The sequence below is a fragment of the Triturus cristatus genome, chromosome 6, assembly GCF_964204655.1.
Source record: "Triturus cristatus chromosome 6, aTriCri1.1, whole genome shotgun sequence".
Lineage (NCBI taxonomy): Eukaryota > Metazoa > Chordata > Amphibia > Caudata > Salamandridae > Triturus > Triturus cristatus.
In genome coordinates, this window is record NC_140589.1 from 324,347,902 (window position 1) to 324,369,694 (window position 21,793).

Consider the following 21,793-nt stretch of genomic DNA (forward strand, 5'->3'; position numbering starts at 1 on the left):
TTCGGTGAGGGGCACATAGCTAGCATATGTGTCCATGCTCAACAGCACACACCTGACTTCATTGAGTCTTGCTATGATGTAGCATGTGAATTTTTGCATGTTCATTGCCACATATGAAAGCAAAATGATAATCTTTCTCTGCTCACCTATTTACCGCAGGAGACCAGCTGTCCACAGACCCTTCCCAGACCTAGAAACCATGGCTGAATGTGACAGCATCCGACGTTACCGCTTCACCAGACCACTAATTGAGGATTTGGCTGAGCAGTTGGCACCACATTTGCAGTCTGGAAGGCTATATCCATCAGCGCTGACCCCCAAGGTGAAAGTGATTGCAGCCCTACATTTCTTTACCACAGGAACCTACCAGTACACTGCGGCTACTAATGGTGGGATGTCCCAGACAATGTTTAGCTGTATGCTCCGTGATGTTTTGGGAGGCAATGTTGATTTTGCTGAATAGGTACTTCATATTCCCTTTACCACGTCAATGGTCAATGATATCAAGACTGACTTTTATGCTCTGGGAAGGATGCTAAATGACATTGGCTCCATAGATGGGACACATGTGGCTTTGGTACCACCACAAGCAAATGAACAGACATACAGGAATCGTAAACGTTTTCACTCCATCAATGCCCTGGTGGTATGTCTGCCTGACATGACAATCTCACATATCTGTGCACATTTCCCCAGATCCGCCCACGACACATACATCATGAGGAATAGTAGGATCCCACAGATGATGTCCCCAGCTGCAAAACCTTCGTGCCTGGCTTGTTGGTGTCTAATGTCTGTTTACCTTGTCTGCTTTTTGTATCTCTGATTTTAACCCTCTTCTCAGACCCATGATATGTTTATTTTTTGTATGTAGGTGACTCCGGATACCCCAACATGCCGTGGTTGCTGACACCACTGAGGAACCCTGTTACCCCTGCTGAGATACGTTTTAATGAGGCAGATAGGCAGAGCAGGCGAGTTATAGAGCAGACATTTGGACTACTGAAAAGCAGATTCCGCTCCCTGGACCGGACAGGAGGGGCACTCCAATATGCACCTGAAAAGGAGTGTAAGATCATCATTGTCTGTTGCATGCTACACAACCTGGCAGTGAGGAAGAGCTACCTCTCATCCAAGATGATGACGACCAGCAGCCGCCAGCAAGGGAGGATCCAACCTTGGGTCATGTTGCCAGTGATGATGAGGGTGAAGTTCAGAGCCAGCTCATCAACAACTTTTTCTCATGATTGTGAGTATACAGTGATGAGTTGGCTGAGCTCTTTTCTTTGCCTGATGTGTATGTAGTGCAATGTCTCTGCATACATGTGGCCGCATGCTACTTGACATGATCCTTGCTGTTATGTGTCCATTGAGTTAGTATGTTCTCCATTACAGTGTTGACATGAGCCCTAGGTTGTTGCCACGAATCATGAGACTTGTTTGTGGAATGTCTATTGGAGATGTATGCAGATATTTAGGTATTTCAATACTGTTCCCTGTCTGTCCTTCACAGGGGCCATTGGCTGTGTTATGTGACCTCCAGAACACACAATGCTGTTACAGAGAGCAACTTTTCTTGGAAACCGGATGCGGTGCCACACACCCCAGTACTGACATTCCTGACCCTCTTGGTTACTTTGTGCTCATTGTCATTATGAGGTTACCTTGAATCTGTTGTTGAGGTGACATGGTGTGATTGTGTAATAAATCCGTACTCCACATTGGGGTATGCCTTGTCTGTATACACACATACAACATTCCTTGACATACTGTACCTGTGGCGTGATTGCCACTTTCTCTAAATGAGTTTAGTGTATGTGCATTTCAGTGTCTTTTCAGTTCACAATGGTGGAGGCAATGAGTATGTGTGGCAAGGATATTTTGTGTTGTGTTGACCTTGCAGTGTGTATCTCTCATATGTGTCACATCTTCATGACTCACAAGACTGTGTTTTAATTGCTGTAGTTGTTTTCATGAACAGTATTTGTTTAGCAGGTCATCATCTCTATGTCACAAACCAAGTTTAATTCACCAAAGAGGCAAGTATTGTGTGATCATAATTTAATTTAGATGCATGTGTGAAATAGTACGCAAAATTGATAGTGCTGTACAGTGTGATATAAATCCAAAGCTCACAGATGAGTTGTTGGTGTTGGTAGAGGAAATTTTCAGAGCATAATTCCACATTCATTTGATTCATAATTCCATTTTAGACCCTCCATCCCATGTGGGAGAATTAAGTGTCAGTCAACAAGGGGAACGCTTTGCACACAATGGAGGATATCAGGAACAGGTGCTCACTTCCTGGGGGGTATGCATGGCCATCTGTCTCTCACTTGTCCTTCGGACGTCCCCTTTTCTTCTTTTCAGGGGGACCCTCAGGTGCAGGCTGCAGCGGTGCTGGGGACTCTCCACCAGAGTCCTCATCCCTCCCTGTGGCAGTTGCAGATGTTGTGGCAACAGATGTAGTGAGTACACAGGGAGGTGTGGTCATGTTGTCAGCAATCTGGCGGAGGCATGTGAGTATGTCCCTGTGCACCGCAGTGAGGTCATCCATTGTATCCATTTTGGACTCCATCCTGGGCATGTGGGTCTCCACCCTGGACATGTGGGAGTCCATCTTGGACATGTGGGAGTCCATTTTGGAATAATGGGCAGCCCGCTGATGTTGTATATCCATGTATTGCCTCACAATTTTGACTAGTTGTTTCTGTACTCACCAGGCTCTGGTATTCCTGATAATCCATGGAAGCCCTCCGGTGGAAGGATGGCCCGCACCTTCTCCTCCCACGAAGTGAAGTGCATAGGTTTTGCAGGAGGGACACCGCTGGTCTGCTTGCTCAGGGCATGGTCTCTGCCAATCAGCTTCTTGACCCTCCTTTGCACATCATAGTACCCATTCCTGATATCGTCCATTGTGCACAGGCAAGGTGCTTGTGCGTTCACCTTGTTAACAATCCTCTTCCACATCTTGGTTTTCTGGGACATGGGGGTCTGTTGGACCAATGTGCCTAATAACTGTGGCTCTACTCTGAGAATTTCATCTACCATGACTTCCAACTCACTATCTGTGAACTTTGGATTCTTCTTTGGGGGCATGTGTGATGGGTGGTGGTGGAGATGGATGTGGGTGTGGGTGAGTATAAGTAAAGCTGGGTGTTTGTGAGTGTGCTTTTAGAGTGGTGCTAGTGGTGTAAAGGTTGTGCGGTGGGTGAGTTATGAGTGTGTCTCTCAGTGCAGTGTGGTAGTGTTCTCTGCTGGCTGTTTGGTGGAATTTGCAAAGGATCATGGTAGGCCCTTTATGTAGGTGGAGTTGTGGGTGTGTCTTTGTTTTTTTTTTGTACTTTGACAATGCTTGTTTGGTTGTTTTCTGTCTTTTTCTATTTGCTTTGTTGAGCATGACGGAGATGTTCAGTTGACGTGGACGGACGCTTACAGCGGCAATTGTGGGGTAATCTAAGTCTGTAACACTCACATTATGCTATGTGGCATCGTTTGAGTACGAGTCTGTCGCGTCGCGTCGCACTGATGCTAGGCTATGTGGCATCAATCGCGAATGAGTCTGTCACGTCGCGCGGATGCTGGGATATGTGGCATCAATTGCATACGAGTCGGTAACGTTGGTCTCTTTTACGGCCAAATCACTGGTTTGGTGGTACATACTGTGCTCCGTGCAAGTCGATTGTGTTTCACACGCATTGCATCATACTACGCCGGTCGTACAGTGCGTGTACGTGTCGGTCGGAATACTGTCCCGGTCCATGTCGGTCGGAATGGTTTCTGATCGGGATCGGCCCCATTGTAGTGACACATTGTATATTAGCAATCTGTTTAAAGGAGAGTAGAGCTTGAACATAGCGGTAAACCCATCGTAGTATCAATATGTTAGGAGAGGAGAACGTGGGGAGAGGAGGTAAATGGTGAGTGTTGATGGGGAATAACAGCGGAGACATGAAAACAGGGTAGATAGGTGAATGCAAGATATTCTTAATCAGTAGATGGAAATTAGCATTTTTGGAAAAAGTTGGAGGGATTGTAGGGTCATTCAGAAGAGATCATGTGTGTGACAGCATAGGAATTAATAGTTAGAGTTATTATGTTTTCTGACGAACGACTGACTATTGTCTTGAGAGTAACAGTTGTTTTAGGGAGTTTTTGAAGATAGTGAATTTGCTCGATGACATGATTTCTTGTAGGAAGGTTGTTCAGAGGTTTCCTCTAGCCAAATGGATGCTAAGTATGTATGGTATGTATGTATGTATGTATGTGTGCTATGTAGAAATACTCATTGGAGAATTGGGAGCCTAGGAAATGTTTTAGCAGGAATCAGAGGACACCACGCAAGAGGGCACAAGGGCGACACAACTGCTGAGTTATATTTGTCAAGCCACACAAGGCCAGTTTGCATGGCCCTGCAAGGCTAGATAAATATAGAGTAACTCCCTGTAGCGCAAATCACTGCGTTGCGTTACTCTACCCCAGTGAAGCGTTCCATTGGTGGAACACATCCACTCATGGATTTTGGCACATTCCCAGATTTACCATTGCTGGTAGACCTGGGAATGAGTCAAAATGTGACTCCTTCCCAGGTGAAGTGTTATGATGAGAAATATCTTTATTTTACTTTGTTTGTTTCTCTTTCTATGAGTGCTGCAATTGTCTAAAAGGATTGTTTTTGTGCACGAAGGTGCACAAAAACAATACTGTCTGCAATGCAGGCACCCTTGCACCACAGCACAAGAGTGCCTGCATTGGTGCTAGGCAGCACATTGTGCACCAGTGTAAGGAAAGGACAACAATGTGCCATTTCATGTTAAATATGGTGAATTCATGCCCTTTCACGCAGTGCTGCGCAGCAAAGTGGCTTGCTGCGCTGTGCGAAATAATGATAATTCTGTCCCGGTTCGTAAAAGATGTGATGATATGCATTTTATATAAAGATTAGTTTAAAAGCATCAGACAGATGAGAATCTAGGAAGTAGAAAATAATGACTCCGTCTTGTAGATCTAACGAGAAGATGCTATCTTGCTTGAGTAAGCGCAAGAAGGAAGAGAGGTGCATTAGTGTTTTAAAATAATTCTGGATTTAGACGGGAAGGAATGGGATGTTTAACTTACTTCTCAGCTGTTTGGATGAAAGCCCATCTTGGTAGGAGTCTGCATTCCCACAGTGGAGTATTTATTTACTGGAACTTTATCGAAGGGATCTGGAGTGAAGTTTCTTGGTGGGACTCAAGGTTCTTTGTAGTAAGTTAGTAATATATGATGTAAAATGGGAACCAAATATGATGCTTATGACTTTGGATATTTCCACTCTTTATACTAGTATAAGACACAGAGATGGATTGAAAGCAACTAAACATTTCCTCAGAATGAAGCCCATGAGATTCTCGGATCATAACCTGATGCTGTATGAAATGATGGAGTGGTGCTTGACAAAGAACATTTGTCTGTTTGGAAATTAATTGTTTCAACAGGAATGAGGAACGGCTATGGGCACCTGCTTCGCCCCCAGCTACGCGAGTCTACATCTTGGCTGATGGGAGGAGCATGTGCTCGGGCGCCCGAACTTGGAACAATGGACAGAAAGGATAATAATGTGGCTGAGATTCCTTGATGACGTCTTCGTGCTGTAGCAAGGCATGGAGACAGAAGCAGACCAATTTATCTGTGATTTGAATATAAACAAATTTAATTAAAATTTTGTGGGGCATAAGATTAAGACATCAATAGGATTCTTGGATATTAAGGTTTGGGTAGAGGGGATAAATTGGAAACTACAATTTTTAGAAAGCCAACGGCAGGAAATACAATTTTACACACCTGTAGTTCACATCTGATACCCCTCATAAAAAGCATTCTCTTAGGAGAATTCTATAGAGCTAGGAGAGTGTGCAGTACCCTAGGAGATTATGATCAAATTGAAGACAAAATGAGATGTCGTTTTATTCAAAGGGTTATCCAATACCAGTTATAAAAGCAGCCTCAGAGAAAGCAAGAACATTAAATCGAGAGAGTTTATCGTTTGTACCATCAAAAACAGCGGTTAAAAAGAAGGACAGGAGACAAAATAGTGCACACAGATTTATAACAACATACAACATGGAACATAAGAGATTGAGACAGATTTAAAAAAAACACTGCCACTTTGTTAAGGAGGATCCTGTAATTGGACATGATTTGAAGAAGAACACAGAAACAACATACAGGAAATCCAAATCATTGATGGATTGCCTGGTTAGGAGTGATTGTTTAGGGGGCATACCAAAACAAACCTTGCTCCCACAGAAAGAAGGCTTAAGAAAATGCTTAGTGTAAGGCATGCCAACATGAAGAAATATTTCATCTCTCCAGACAGTGGTTGATAAAACTGAAAACATACAAGGTTTTTTCATTGCAAAACAAGATTTGTAGTGTACATTTTAAAGTGTCCCTGTAAGAAAATATATGTTGGTAGTACCACACTACCAGCACACAAGAGGATACTGCAGCATAGGAGAGCCATTATGAATAGAGACAGAAGCTACCCCGTGGCTAGGCACTTTGAGAAGGAACAGCAGAGTGATCCATCATTAATGAAATACAGTTGTATAGCACAAGTGCCAAAGAAAAGAAGAGATGGAGATAGAGAAAGGGAGTTGAGGAAGTTAGAAACATACTCCATCCTTGAACTGGACAGTAAACAACTGAATAGTTGTAACATGGATGAGGAATTGTTTACTTGCATTTAATAAACTCTCCAGCAAGACCTGCACAAGGACAAGATAAACATGCACTAGCACTTTACAGTTAGCACTTTAATACACATGGAGGACAGTTTGTAACTATTTATAAAAAAACTTTTTTTACTCCCAGAGAATAGGGATTCTAACCCAATCTGAAAAATATTACTAATGGAGTAGGAGAATTAAATTCATCTTAGTACATTGTAACAAGTTGGTATGTATAAATGCCCTGGATAATGAAGGGAGAAGGACTTTTATGAATTTAAATAAGGTTAGTAGTTACATGGTGAGGACTGATATGCAGTTTAGTAATAATGATAGCACTTAGTAGGCACTTGTACTTTAGAAGGTAGACACGGAGCAAGTTTTACACATATAGACACACTGAAAAGTACGAGAGAACAAAGGCAGCTTTTGGAATGGAAGCACTTATGCACTTTATATTCTCGAGGTAAAAAATATGGTTCACCTGTAGGAATTGTCCGTTTATTTTTTGAAACATCCATAAGGATGTTATAACAATAAGAATGTATAATATTTAAAGAACTGTCAAACTGAAACTGCTTAAAACGAAAACCGTGTATACTAAGGAATGAATGCATGTTCCAAGATGGCGGTAACATTTTCTGCAATAATTCTACTTCATTTCTGAAAAGTTTTGCCCTCTTGCTTGCTATGGGTATTGCCTGAAATGCAACTGTTTATTTAATTAAAAAAAGACATTGGCTCGTCATCGTGAAAAAGGCTGAGACTAGCAGCCGGAACACGTGGATGAACACACTCGAAAAATAAGAAAGCCAAACTTTCGGAGTGCTGGTTCCATCTCTTTCTTTTGGATTATGAGGTGTTTGAATGCAAAAAATATATATATATATATATATTACCTACTGGCGGTCGCCAGTAGGTAGTTATAGTTAGGACCACGTTTCCATAGGAAATCCGCAACATTCTATTTTGAATAACTTTGGCGCCGGTCGACGAATCCTCGCGAATTTTTCAAAATAGGTGGGGTGCTACACTCCGCTCCTACCCTGAAAGTCTCGGGGGGATTCGTCAAGCGGGGGCTGAGATAAAAGGGGGGTCCCAAAACGCGTTTTTCCCATGCATTTTTCCATAGGACCTTTAGACACAGCTACAGCCTGAACGGCTGAACAGAATTTAATGAAATTTGGCAGAGAGGTAGTCCTCAGGTCAAGGAAGTGCCTTTTGTAGGTTAGGTGTAAATCTGTTCAGTAGATTCTGAGAAAATAGCCTTTAAATCAATATATATATCTGAGCCAGCTTACGGTGCGCTTACGGTGCGCTTACCGTACGCGTACGGTGACGTGCGCGAGCGCGATTCTGATTGGCTCTTAGATCTTAGTAAACATTCGGTCGAAACCAGGAAGCGGCGGCCGCCATTTTGTGTATTTCACTCCGGTAAAAAAGGGTGATATCTTGAAAAGGGGGCAAGGAAGAGAGTTACAGACACCCTAACATTTGTAAGGGGGTCAAAGATGGACAGAAAAGTACAAAGAAAACATTTATTGATTTTATAAAAAATCGCGGGGTACGCGTACGGTAAGCTCACCGTACGCGTACGGTAAAAAAAAATTAAAAAAAGAAATGAAATGCAGATTTAAGTGTTTAGATATTAGGGGGCTCTAAAAAGAGCCGTTGTGTTTATGAAGTGATTTTTTATTGGTACCTACAAGTAAGTACCAATGCAGAGTCTAAGGTTCAAGAGGAAGACTCTGTTCCCTTCATCAGTGAAGTGTACACCATCTCCTCTATAAATGTCTTGCATGTCGTAACGCAAGTTGTTGTGGTAAATGGAACCCATACCATAGTCACGGAGGAAAGCAGAAACAGATTTGTTGACGTGCTTTCTTGCTTTGTCAATCTGCGGACAAAAATGATTGGACCAGTTCCATTTTTGCCTTTGGCATATGTTAGAAAACACAAAGGCAGTTTTAGGGAAAAGTGAAAACAGTTGTGCAAAGGTGTCCTTCATAAGCATTTCCAGACCTACCCCAGTCAAAGTGCCTAGGTCATTGCCACCACAGTGCACTATTATGAGGTCAGGGTGTTGGATTTGCATGAAGGATTTCACCAATGGCATCAATTGGTGCCACTTTAACCCTCTCTGACCAATCCATTTAACGTCTACATTTGGCAAAGCAAGGTCTCTCACCATATCTGTTTTCTCTGCATACTTTTCACTCCAGAAGACATAGCTGTGCCCTACAATCCACACTGTGAACATCTTCAAAGGAGAACTGGATGCACTCAGGAGGTGTAATTCAGTAGAATGGTAAAAAGAAATGAAAGACAGTTTGGAAATGGAGGCAAGATGGCGGAGCTGGGTCCGCACTGAGCAGTTCACCTGGGGCTTCGTCCACTCTCTCCCTCACCCAAAAGCAAACGAAACGATATACTATGCTGAGGAGCCGAGGAGCTGAATTGCGCTGCATGACCCCTGAAAAACGTATGAGCTGGTACCTGGTGTCTGGTTTTCTGAGTTGATCCGACCGGTGTACCATTATCGCCGATGCTGGAGCTCTTGAGCACTGCCTGGTTTCTCGGCCGTACTCTGCGGAGCCTTCGAGGGAGCACCAAACTTGGCCGGCTCGGTTCATACCTCCGGTCTCTCCCCAATTCTATCCGGCAGTTTAGGATAATGTCTCCCAAGAAACCACATCGTGTGACTCGCAACCATAAACAAACCGGAGGAAGATTGCAAGAAACTGGACCTACGGCCTCCACGGCCGCTACGGTACGTGCGTCTATCATGCCGCGAGCGGCTGCTCTGGTCTCGGCTGGGCTGTCATCGATCTCTCTGATGTCTCCGGCCGGTGCCGCTGGGGCCGATGGAATCCTTAGGTCAGCGGGGGACGAGCACAACGCCGTGGAGATGGAGACCGCGAAAAACGAAACGCAGCTGCCCATGCTGCTGAAGCCTGCCCCGTCTTTGTCAGCAGAGTTCCCACCGCTGACGGGAGGAAGCAATCGCAAACAGGTACTGAAACCACCCATCTTGATTGTAGCCTCACACCCTAAGAGCCCTCCTAGTAAAACAGGTAAAGGGATGGATATGACTTTGACTAGAGAGAGCGAGGCAATGGGGGACGAAATGAATAATGTTACTGGCCCTATACCCTCTCAAGCTCTAGGGGGGACTACATTTTTGCGTCCTACTAACTCTGATACTGATACTGATACTGGGATTGCTATCGACCTGGTCTCTATTCTCTCTACAACAGAACAGATACAGGCATTGGAGCACTCCAGCGACGAAACAGTGGGGGCAGTGGAGGACTCGGTACCCGGTCTTTCTACCGGTATGACGAACCTCAGGGGCTGTGCTGCTGATATACAGGACCCCGGTAGTGTAGGATCTTTAGCGGACCCTAAGACAACCACTGAAGCTACTGAAGCTATTGAAGTCACAAGGATCTCGGAGAACAACGACTATGCCGAAGTCAGTGAGCAAGAAATGTCCGAAGAGCTATCCGCACATACTGAGGGAGAGGATGAGCTCGGGGAGGCGCACGGGAAGGATCATGGCACAGGTGGCACAGATGGCAAGGCTAAGCCGCGAGTAAATAGAGGTCGCAAACTAAGAGGCAAGTCAAAATCCAGAAGAGGAGGCAAGACTACTGCCACTTTATCTCAGCCTGTTAAATATATAAAGAAAATGCAAGTAGATAAAAGCCCACTAAGAAAATGGATTGAAACAAGGGGGCTGGTCAAAAATATGACGCTGAGACTGTCAGGTGCCAGCCTGAACGATTCCTCAGAACAGGTAGAACCTTCTCCCACCTCGGACGCGCAGCTCCATGGCAGCTCCACCAACCAGGAAACCAACGCCATCACCGCTCAAATCAACTCGGCAACAGATGGGCCAAACGAACAAGAACCGTCTCCGACTCAAGACCACCTGGACCATTTGGACTATTCTCTAAGCCGAGTAGATGCAAATCTACTATCTAATGTAAACACAGCTCCTGTACTGTCATGCTATACCTCTCCACAACCTAAAGAGGGCACCGCTATACAAACGACACTTCCCCTACCCCCTCAAAGCCAACACCCGCATCTACTTGTCACTAAAGAGGGAATAGGGCATGAAACAACGGATCACTCTTCAATAGATTTAATACTGCAGATTCTGAACGATCAACGCAAGGTAGCTCAGGAACATCATGCTCAACTGAGGGAAGATAACAGTAAAGTACAAAACTCGCTACAAGAACTCACTTCTAAAATTGGAGGGATTTGTCAAGATGTTACTGAGCTACAACAACGAGTGGTTGAGATTGAAGAGGCTAACACTCAAACGACTGCTAAAGTAGAAAAACATGATGATCTGCTATCCACTCTTCAACTGAAGATCGAAGATTTGGAAAATCGACAGAGACGCTCCAATCTAAGACTGTTCGGGATTCCAGAAGGTTCCGAGGGCTCTGACCCCAGGGCTTACGTAGTGGGGTTACTTCAAAAGGCCTTCCCGGACTTGGCAGACTGGGACTGGGACTCACAAGTACAACGCGCTCACCGCTTACCACTGGTTATGAAAAATGGGGCAAGTCAATTTCCACGTCCCTTTCTGCTGTTCTTTGGTAACTTTCTACTCCGTCAAGCAGTATGGCAGAGAGCACGCCCCAATACTCCTATAGTTATAGGGGATTTTTCAATCTTTGCCCGCTCCGACCTAAGCAAAGAATCTATGGACCGACGCTGGATGCTCCGTAGATTCATTGATCCAATCAAATCTAGTGGGGGCCAGGCTTTCTTACAGGAACCCGCCCGCCTTAAAGTTATCAAAAATGGACGCATATACTTCTTTAACGAAGTCAAAGCAGTTGAAGCATTTATTTCTAGTCTGAATGAAGGCAGGAATCAGACAGAAAAATAATTGCACACCAGGGTCTGAGCTAATTATTGCAATGCTGGTTAACTTAGCGCGCTCCATGAACAATTGAACTTATGAACTCATGAACTTATGAACTTATGAACTTACGAAAATTGTACTTATTTAGAGGACCCCTCATTCTTTATCCTCTATCTTATTTTACTTCATGTTTTTTGGGTGAGGGAGGGACGGTTGGGTGGACTGGGGCCCTTGGGTGACATGCTACAGATGCTGCCCTTCCAACGGCAGCTGTTTTCTAAGGGCGGTTCTGCCCCTGCCGGGGTTGGAACCAGGGAGGGGAAGGGTGGGGGGGTTTGGGGGTGGGGTAAAAACATTATAAAAAACTTACAGGCAGACAGGGATGAGTCTAACGAGCTACCAGAGACCATATCAGCTCAACTCTCTATTTTTTTTTTTCTTCTTCTTTTATTTTATTTTTCACATTTCTTATTATCACTTTAAGGGCAAATAACATGAACTGTATCAGGGTATTCGGAGCCGGGGTAAAGGTTTTGCCCCTTACTTATTATAATGTATGATATAAAATGTCTAACCTGGAATGTTTCGGGTTTGAATAGTAAAAATAAAAGACTTTTGATTACAGAAGAATTAAAACTACATAACCCTCATATCGCTCTCCTCACTGAAACACATATAGTGGGCAAAGATAGCAAATTACTGAATCAACTGGGCTATGACACTTTGATAGGATCGAATTTTACACAACCCACAAGAGGCGTGGCCATTCTTAAGGATAAACGTTTCAAGATTGAAACACTACAGACCCTTTGTGACAAAGAGGGTAGATGGGCGATTGCTCAGATTAATTTTGAGAGCTATAAATATGTCTTCTGTGTAATTTATGGTTCAAATACAGATGAACCGAAGATTTTCGACCAGCTGAACACCAAACTCTTGGGCTGGGAGGGAGAGCTCATCATTATGGGGGATTTTAATTGTATCATGGATTATAAAATTGACACAACCAGACCCGGTAGCTTTCAAAGGATGCGCAAGACCAGATTATCCATTTTAGATCTCTGCCGCATCCATAACATTAAAGACGCCTGGCGATACTTATACCCAAATCAACCGGGCTATACTTATTACTCAGCACCCCACAAACTATGTTCAAGATTAGATATGGTGCTAATAGGGGATAATCTATTAAAGAGCTCCAACCTGGTTTTATGCCCTCGAATCTCTTCGGATCATAGTCCAATAATTCTTACAATAACTACCTCACACACCAGGACCCCGCCCAGACCATTCTCTTTCCCTAGATACCTGACCACAGACCCACAGTATGTGATGCAGCTTAAATCTCACCTTATAGATTTTATGGATATCAATATAGACTCTACAGCTTGTGGCATCGTCTGGGATGCTTGCAAAGCAAGTATCAGGGGATTCACTCAAGCCTACACGATCAGACAAAACACGGAACGTAGAAAGGCTAACTCTTTGCTTATAACCAACATAACCAACCAAGAGGAATTACTAGCCTCTGCACTCCGACTAAAACTATCAACAACAACCGAAATAGGCCTTAAACTTGGACTCCTAAAAAATTAAATTAAAACAAAGTTTATACAGAAGTGCAGCACTAAGATCCATAAATTTAAAATAGCACAATACGAGGGTGGCGATAAAATTGGCAAAATTTTGGCCTATAAAGTCGCTGAAGATAGAGCTAGTACTATAATTACAAGTATACGGGGGAGCGACAATAAAAGTTATAACCAGCCTCAGGATATAGTAGGACAATTTGCTGATTACTATAAGAATTTATACACCCCAGAAAGCACTCCTAATCCAGACGCAATTCGGTGCTATGTGGACAAATACATAACAAACTTACAGATCATAACTGGAACAGATTTATTGTCCAATAATATTACATTGGCAGAATTACATCAAGCTATAGCCCTTCTACCTGTTGGGAAAGCGGCAGGGGAAGACTCAATACCATTGGAGCTATATAAAGTATGTTTGGCTGAGTTGGAACCCCTATTCTTGAAGGTACTGCAATCTGCTGGCCTTAATGGCAAAACCCCTAAATCATGGAATAGGGCGAAAATAATTTTCTTCTTGAAGAAAGATAAACCTAAGGAGGAGAGAGGGTCATATCGACCCATTTCTCTTATAAATGTTGACGCAAAAATATTTGCAAAAATATTGGCTATAAGATTATCCCCTATACTACTTAAGATTATCAATCCACAGCAACATGGGTTTATATCCGGTAGAGACACCACTATGCACGTAAACATGGCTATAACGGCATTCGACGTAGCAGAGATAGAGACCACCCCACTCGGCATGATACTATTAGACGCCGAGAAGGCATTTGACCGAGTGGGATGGGACTACCTCTGGTGCGTCTTATCTAAAATGGGGTTTGGGGGACAATTCTTGCAGGGTATACAAGCCCTCTACGATAATCCTACCGCCTATGTCTGTTACGCGGGCTTGATTTCCCCTGACTTCCCAATACGCCGTGGCACCCGTCAAGGCTGCCCTCTCTCACCCCTCTTGTTTGCTCTCTCACTGGAACCTTTTTTATCCGCTTTACAGTCCCAAGCCCAAATTGTACCTTTTAGTTCTGGCTCAAAAACACTGAAAATAACAGCATATGCCGACGACATCGCTATTTACACACAAGATATTGTGATGGCACTCCAAAGTATTGTCTCTGAGGCTGGGAAATTTGGGAATATCTCCGGGTATAAACTTAATGTACAGAAGACTCAGGTTATTGCTAATTATACCCCAAATTCGACCGTTCCTGAAATTTTTAAAAGCGCTACATATTTAGGTGTAAAACTAACGGCTAAAATTCAGGAAATTAATAATATAAACTACAAAGCATTAATCAAATCCACTACCTTACTCTTAAAAAAATGGCACAGATTACCCCTGAATTTAATTGGAAGAATTAATCTTATTAAGATGACGATATTGCCTAAATTTTTATATCTTTTTCGATCTATACCACTTAATTTAAATAATAAATTCTTTAAAGAGCTGGACGGTGTATTCAGCAGATTTATTTGGAGCTATAAAAAGGCGAGAAGGTCGATAAAATTTCTGACAAATAATACGAATCTGGGAGGGCTGAATTTCCCTGATTTTAAGTTGTATTTTTGGTCTGCTTTTGTTTTGCGTATTCGCTCAATGCTCATTAAAGAAGGAACACTCCCCTTTCATACTCTTATGCTAAAACAAGATTCAAACATGTTTCTGCTCCGAGCCAACGATCCAAACTATTTCAAAAGAGTCAAATTTAAGACCGCCAAAGACATAATAAAGATATGGGGTAACATCTCAAATTACTGTAAAATAACTTACTACCATCAAATGATGCCGTTATGGGGTAACCCGGGTTTACCGGGCATCTTTAACGACAATTCTACTTATAGTTGGTCTAGGAAGGGTATCAATGCATTAGGGGATTTATATGGTACTCATGGGTTTATAGAATTCAATACTCTTAAACTATTATTCGATCTCCCTGAAACTATGAGATACAAACACTTGCAACTGCACGACTATTTGATTAATAAAAAACAAATCTTAGCGGTTACAGACAATGAAATTTGGTCCTGTCTATACTCTGGGAAAACTAAATCAACTATAAGAGATACTTATCACGTTCTATCTTGTTATAAATCAAACAACTGTTTTAAGTTAGCAGATAAATGGGGCAGGTTATTAGGTATAAATATTACAGCTAGAGAAATAGGGAGCTATATGTCAAACATTAATAAACTGGTTCGCTCTTCAAGCTTAAGGCTTCAACAGTTTAGAACGAGCTGTATGCTATACTATACGCCCAAAATAATATCTAAATGGTCTTCTAATAATTCTTTCAGTGATCAAACTAAATGCCCAAAATGTTCAACTGAGGCCGCCGATTTGATACACATGCTGTTTTCGTGTCCTACCCTAAAGGATTATTGGGGGGACATTCAGAAGGTTCTAAAAATCAAACATATCCAAACACCCATATTCACCGCTGCCTCAGTTTTGCTTGATATATATCCTAATCCAATCCCACAAGCCGCGCTGACTTCAATACTTATGTCATGCGCTAAACTAACTGTGGCAAGAGCCTGGATCTGCACCGATCCACCCACGGTTTGGGACTGGTGGGCGCTGGTTACCGAGATCTACACCATGGAGTCAGCTTTAGCTCGGCTAAGAGGGAGTTGTTCCATAAGCAAACACGAAAAAAACTGGGGAACCTTTATAGGATGAGATGGTTTTTATTATCTTTCTAATTTTCCTTTCTCCCGCCCCTTTTTTTTTTTTTTCTCTCTTCTTTCCCTCTTATTCTTTCTGTCCCCTCCCGTGTTTATAGCTTAGTTTTGCTATTTAGCGCTGAGAATATATTATAATTTTTTATGCTATAATTTTCTTGATTATAGACGTTAACTGATGTAAGTATTCATATGTGTTTTTCCTGTTAGCCTGTTCAATAAAAATTTTTAAAAGAAAAAAAGGAAATGGAGGCATACATATTTTTTTTTTATAAAAAAAGAACTGATTGGCTGTTTCATACCATTCTAGAATAAAAACTAGGCTGTATGTGTAAATTTATAGAAGCATGTTTTGTATTGGTACAGAAAAATGTGTTACTAAAGAACAGTACTATGGATTTGCTGTTAGGTTTGAAAAGTCAAGCACTCCTGCTCTTTGGAATTGAAACATTGTTTGGTGAACTTCTGACCTAACTCTGCACAGCAGTGTTTCAAGAGCTGTTGCTATGGTAGCAGGCAGAAGTCAAGTTGGGGGAAGGGTACTAGGCAGAAGTCAAGTTGGGGGAAGGGTACTTTTGGAAAAGGGTTGGTTTTCAACCAATAGAAATGTGTGATTACATTTGAAAAAAAGGGGGCAGCACTGAGATTTGAAATTAACATGTATATGTGTGGAAAAAGAGAGGGAAAGTTTGCCATTATCTGGTTCTGCTTAGAGGAGAGAGGTGTACAGAAGAGAGATCCTGGCTCTGATAATCTGCTGTTTGAGTGCCACATTTATTTCACAACTAACTAATTTTAAAGGTGAGTTTAGAGTTTGAGAGGGGATGTATATGGTAAATTAAGAAATGAATAATAGAATTGGAATTCCTTTTGTTGAAGTTGTGTTTATTATTTTCTGTTTTGGGAGAAATTTAAATGTGAGGAACATGTAAAATAATATGAACTAAGTTTTCACGAAAATTTAAGGTGTACTGGTAAAAATAAGGAATACTTTAAGGGTTTGAGGTTGCACTCAGTAATGCAAATACATTCAGCATCAGTGAGGCTGGTTTCCCTTGCTGGAGTGTAGTGAGTCACCCAGGTTACACATGTTGCTGGTCTCAGAAAGCTGCTTGGTATTGCTCTGGTGATTTTACATTTGCATTAGATGGAAAGGGGGAGGTTTTTTTTATGCAGAAGCAGACTCTTAGCACACAGCCAGCTGCTTATCCTGTGGAATCATGCATAGTATTCACAACCGAGTGGGGTTTGAGGTTTCAGTCAGTAATGCAAATACATTCAGCATCACTAAGGCTGGTTGCCCTTGCTGGAGTGTAGTCAGTCACCCAGGTTACACATGGTGCTGGTCTGAAAAAGCAGTTTGGACATGTGCTTTTATCAGAATCTGAAAAGTGGATTCATAATGTGTCAGTCTGTAAAAGTGTTTATCACTTGCCAAAAAAAAGAGTAGTAAGTGTGCTTTCAAATTGGCAGAGAAATTTCGTTTTGTGACTATTGTGAAAACATAACTCTGTGTGCAAATAGGAATTACAGGCAGAGATTTATTGCGTATTGCTCTGGTGATTTTACATTTGCATTAGATGTAAAGGGGGAGCCATTTTTTTGAATGCAGAAGCAGACTCTTAGCACACAGCCAGCTGCTTATCCTATGGAATCATGCACAGTATTTACAACCGAGTGGGGTTTGAGGTTTCAGTCAGTAATGCAAATACATTCAGCATCACTAAGGCTGGTTGCCCTTGCTGGAGTGTAGTCAGTCACCCAGGTTACACATGGTGCTGGTCTGAAAAAAGCAGTTTGGACATGTGCTTTTATCAGAATCTGAAAAGTGGATTCATAATGTGTCAGTCTGTAAAAGTGTTTATCACTTGCCAAAAAAAAGAGTAGTAAGTGTGCTTTCAAATTGGCAAAGAAATTTCGTTTTGTGACTAATGTAAAAACATGACTCTGTGTGCCAATAGGAATTACAGGCAGAGATTTATTGCGTATTGCTCTGGTGATTTTATATTTGCATTAGATGGAAAGGGGGAGCCATTTTTTTGTATGCAGAAGCAGACTCTTAGCACACAGCCAGCTGCTTATCTTGTGGAATCATGCACAGTATTCACAACCGAGTGGGGTTTGAGGTTTCAGTCAGTAATGCAAATACATTCAGCATCACTAAGGCTGGTTGCCCTTGCTGGAGTGTAGTCAGTCACCCAGGTTACACATGGTGCTGGTCTGAAAAAAGCAGTTTGGACATGTGCTTTTATCAGAATCTGAAAAGTGGATTCATAATGTGTCAGTCTGTAAAAGTGTTTATCACTTGCCAAAAAAAAGAGTAGTAAGTGTGCTTTCAAATTGGCAAAGAAATTTCGTTTTGTGACTATTGTGAAAACATGACTCTGTGTGCAAATAGGAATTACAGGCAGAGATTTATTGCGTATTGCTCTGGTGATTTTACATTTGCATTAGATGTAAAGGGGGAGGTTTTTTTGTATGCAGAAACAGACTCTTAGCACACAGCCAGCTGCTTATCCTGTGGAATCATGCACAGTATTTACAACCGAGTGGGGTTTGAGGTTTCAGTCAGTAATGCAAATACATTCAGCATCACTAAGGCTGGTTGCCCTTGCTGAAGTGTAGTCAGTCACCCAGGTTACACATGGTGCTGGTCGGAAAAAAGCAGTTTGGACATGTGCTTTTATCAGAATCTGAAAAGTGGATTCATAATGTGTCAGTCTGTAAAAGTGTTTATCACTTGCCAAAAAAAAGAGTAGTAAGTGTGCTTTCAAATTGGCAAAGAAATTTCGTTTTGTGACTAATGTGAAAACATGACTCTGTGTGCAAATAGGAATTACAGGCAGAGATTTATTGCGTATTGCTCTGGTGATTTTACATTTGCATTAGATGGAAAGGGGGAGCCATTTTTTTGTATGCAGAAGCAGACTCTTAGCACACACCCAGCTGCTTATCCTGTGGAATCATGCACAGTATTCACAACCGAGTGGGGTTTGAGGTTTCAGTCAGTAATGCAAATACATTCAGCAACACTAAGGCTGGTTGCCCTTGCTGGAGTGTAGTCAGTCACCCAGGTTACACATGGTGCTGGTCTGAAAAAAGCAGTTTGGACATGTGCTTTTATCAGAATCTGAAAAGTGGATTCATAATGTGTCAGTCTGTAAAAGTGTTTATCACTAGCCAAAAAAAAGAGTAGTAAGTGTGCTTTCAAATTGGCAAAGAAATTTTGTTTTGTGACTAATGTGAAAACATGACTCTGTGTGCAAATAGGAATTACAGGCAGAGATGTATTGCGTATTGCTCTGGTGATTTTACATTTGCATTAGATGGAAAGGGGGAGCCATTTTTTTGTATGCAGAAGCAGACTCTTAGCACACAGCCAGCTGCTTATCCTGTGGAATCATGCACAGTATTCACAACCGAGTGGGGTTTGAGGTTTCAGTCAGTAATGCAAATACATTCAGCATCACTAAGGGTGGTTGCCCTTGCTGGAGTGTAGTCAGTCACCCAGGTTACACATGGTGCTGGTCTGAAAAAAGCAGTTTGGACATGTGCTTTTATCAGAATCTGAAAAGTGGATTCATAATGTGTCAGTCTGTAAAAGTGTTTATCACTTGCCAAAAAAAAGAGTAGTAAGTGTGCTTTCAAATTGGCAAAGAAATTTCGTTTTGTGACTAATGTGAAAACATGACTCTGTGTGCAAATAGGAATTACAGGCAGAGATTTATTGCGTATTGCTCTGGTGATTTTACATTTGCATTAGATGGAAAGGGGGAGCCATTTTTTAGTATGCAGAAGCAGACTCTTAGCACACACCCAGCTGCTTATCCTGTGGAATCATGCACAGTATTCACAACCGAGTGGGGTTTGAGGTTTCAGTCAGTAATGCAAATACATTCAGCAACACTAAGGCTGGTTGCCCTTGCTGGAGTGTAGTCAGTCACCCAGGTTACACATGGTGCTGGTCTGAAAAAGCAGTTTGGACATGTGATGTTTTCAGAATCTGAAAAGTGGATTTAAAATGTGTCAGACTGTAAAAGTACTTATCACTTGCCAAAAAAGTAGTAGAAAGTATGCTTTGCAATTGGCAAAGAAATTTCGTTTTCTGCCTAATTTCAAACCATGACTCTGTGTGCACACAGGAATTTTTTTTAGGTATTTAATTTGTGATGGTGTTATTGTGATTTTCACTTGTAGGAAAGGGGTACATAGTATTTTAAGATTTGAAAAGATCATAAAAAATGTAGTAATATATTTAAATAAAATAAAGGAATTTTTTTTTTAGTTTTTTTCAGGTATTGCTGAAGAGCAGTGAACAAAATTTAAGATGCCTACAAAATCCAGACTAAAGAAAGACCACAAAAAAAACCTATATTTGAAGACAACTGGAGGACCTAAGTTAGTTGGAGATGCTCATGTTGGGAAAAAGAACAAGTCTTCTGGTAAGCAGACAAAAGATTTTTTAAAGAACATCTTCAAAAAAAGGAAAAATGTACAAAATGTCTGTACTGGAAAGAATGTTTTCAATAGAAAAAAACAGGAAAAAATTGAGAATTTAGTTAATGCAAATATACCTTCTGCAACAACAAAGATTAACTTAAACAGAAAAACAGCGTTTAAAGAGATACGTAGAAAAATGTTTCAGAGAAGAGTTATGTCCAATTTGATAAAGGATGTGAAGAAATATAAGCAAAAGGCAAAATATTACAAGAGAAAAAAAGAAATTGAAGCCATTGCAGCAAAGGCATTAGAATTAAAAAGGAAACTATTCATTTTAATTTTGAATAGGATGCGTACATTAGATAAAATGGTTAATGTACTGAAATCACAAAGCAAAAGGAAAAGAGTAGTGAACAGAACAAACTTTTGTAAAGTGTTTTTAGGAAAATGGATGCATAGTTCAAGTAGTGAACCTTTTTTTAATGAAGAGAGTTATTTTCAAAGTAATAGTTTGCTGCATGCAGTTGACACCAGAGGTCGTGCTTATGAAGTGAAAAATGGTTGCATAATGGAGAAGGAGATAATGGTTCCAAGAGATGAGGTACAAGTGATGGCGGATGAGGCTATGGGGAGACGTCCTAAAGCCCCAGTGTACACTTGGAATTGTAGTAGTATTTGCACTGTGCGTCAGGAATCTATTGATAAATTTCGTGAGTTTCTAAGAGAATATAGTAAAAAAAAGTGTAAAACAGAAGATTAAGGTGCTTCAAAGTCTAGATCCATGCAGAGTGAGAGAGAATACTGGTTTGCAGGGTCATTCTCTGGCTTGTCTATCTAGAAAAGTGTGTAATAGTGTTTTCCATCATTTTAGGATGCTGGCTGTTCATCATACTGAAATGAGAAAGTTTGTGAGACGGTTGTATTTTGCTAAAAGTCCAGCAATAAAGTTAGATGAATTGAATAGGGCTCTGTTCCGTGGATCGGTATCAGATGTAGAGAAGGTTGTTGATGAAATTCAGTTTTGTTACTTTGGTCCTGAACAAAACAGTGCAGAAAAGGACACAGTAAATGAGGAAGAAGTGGAAGAGAATGTAGAACCCTCTGTAAGTAAGACATTTAATGATCACATAAAAAAATTTGAAAAAATCTCTAATGAAAGACCAAATATTACTTGTATTTGTTGCAGCAGAACTCATTATAGAAAACAAACTAGGAATGTTGATCTCTACAGAAAGAGTGAAAATGAAGATAATTATAAGTGGAAAGATTTTGTCACATATATATTTCTAGAAAATTGTTTTGAATTGGGTGAAGATCAGCGTATTTGTAAATACTGTTCCAACAAGTTAGAGGAAAATAGAATGCCGACCAGAGCTGTACATAATAATTTAGAATTGGATGTTATTCCTGCCGAACTTTCTGAATTAAATACATATGAGTCTATACTTATTCAATGTGTTCATCCGTTCCAG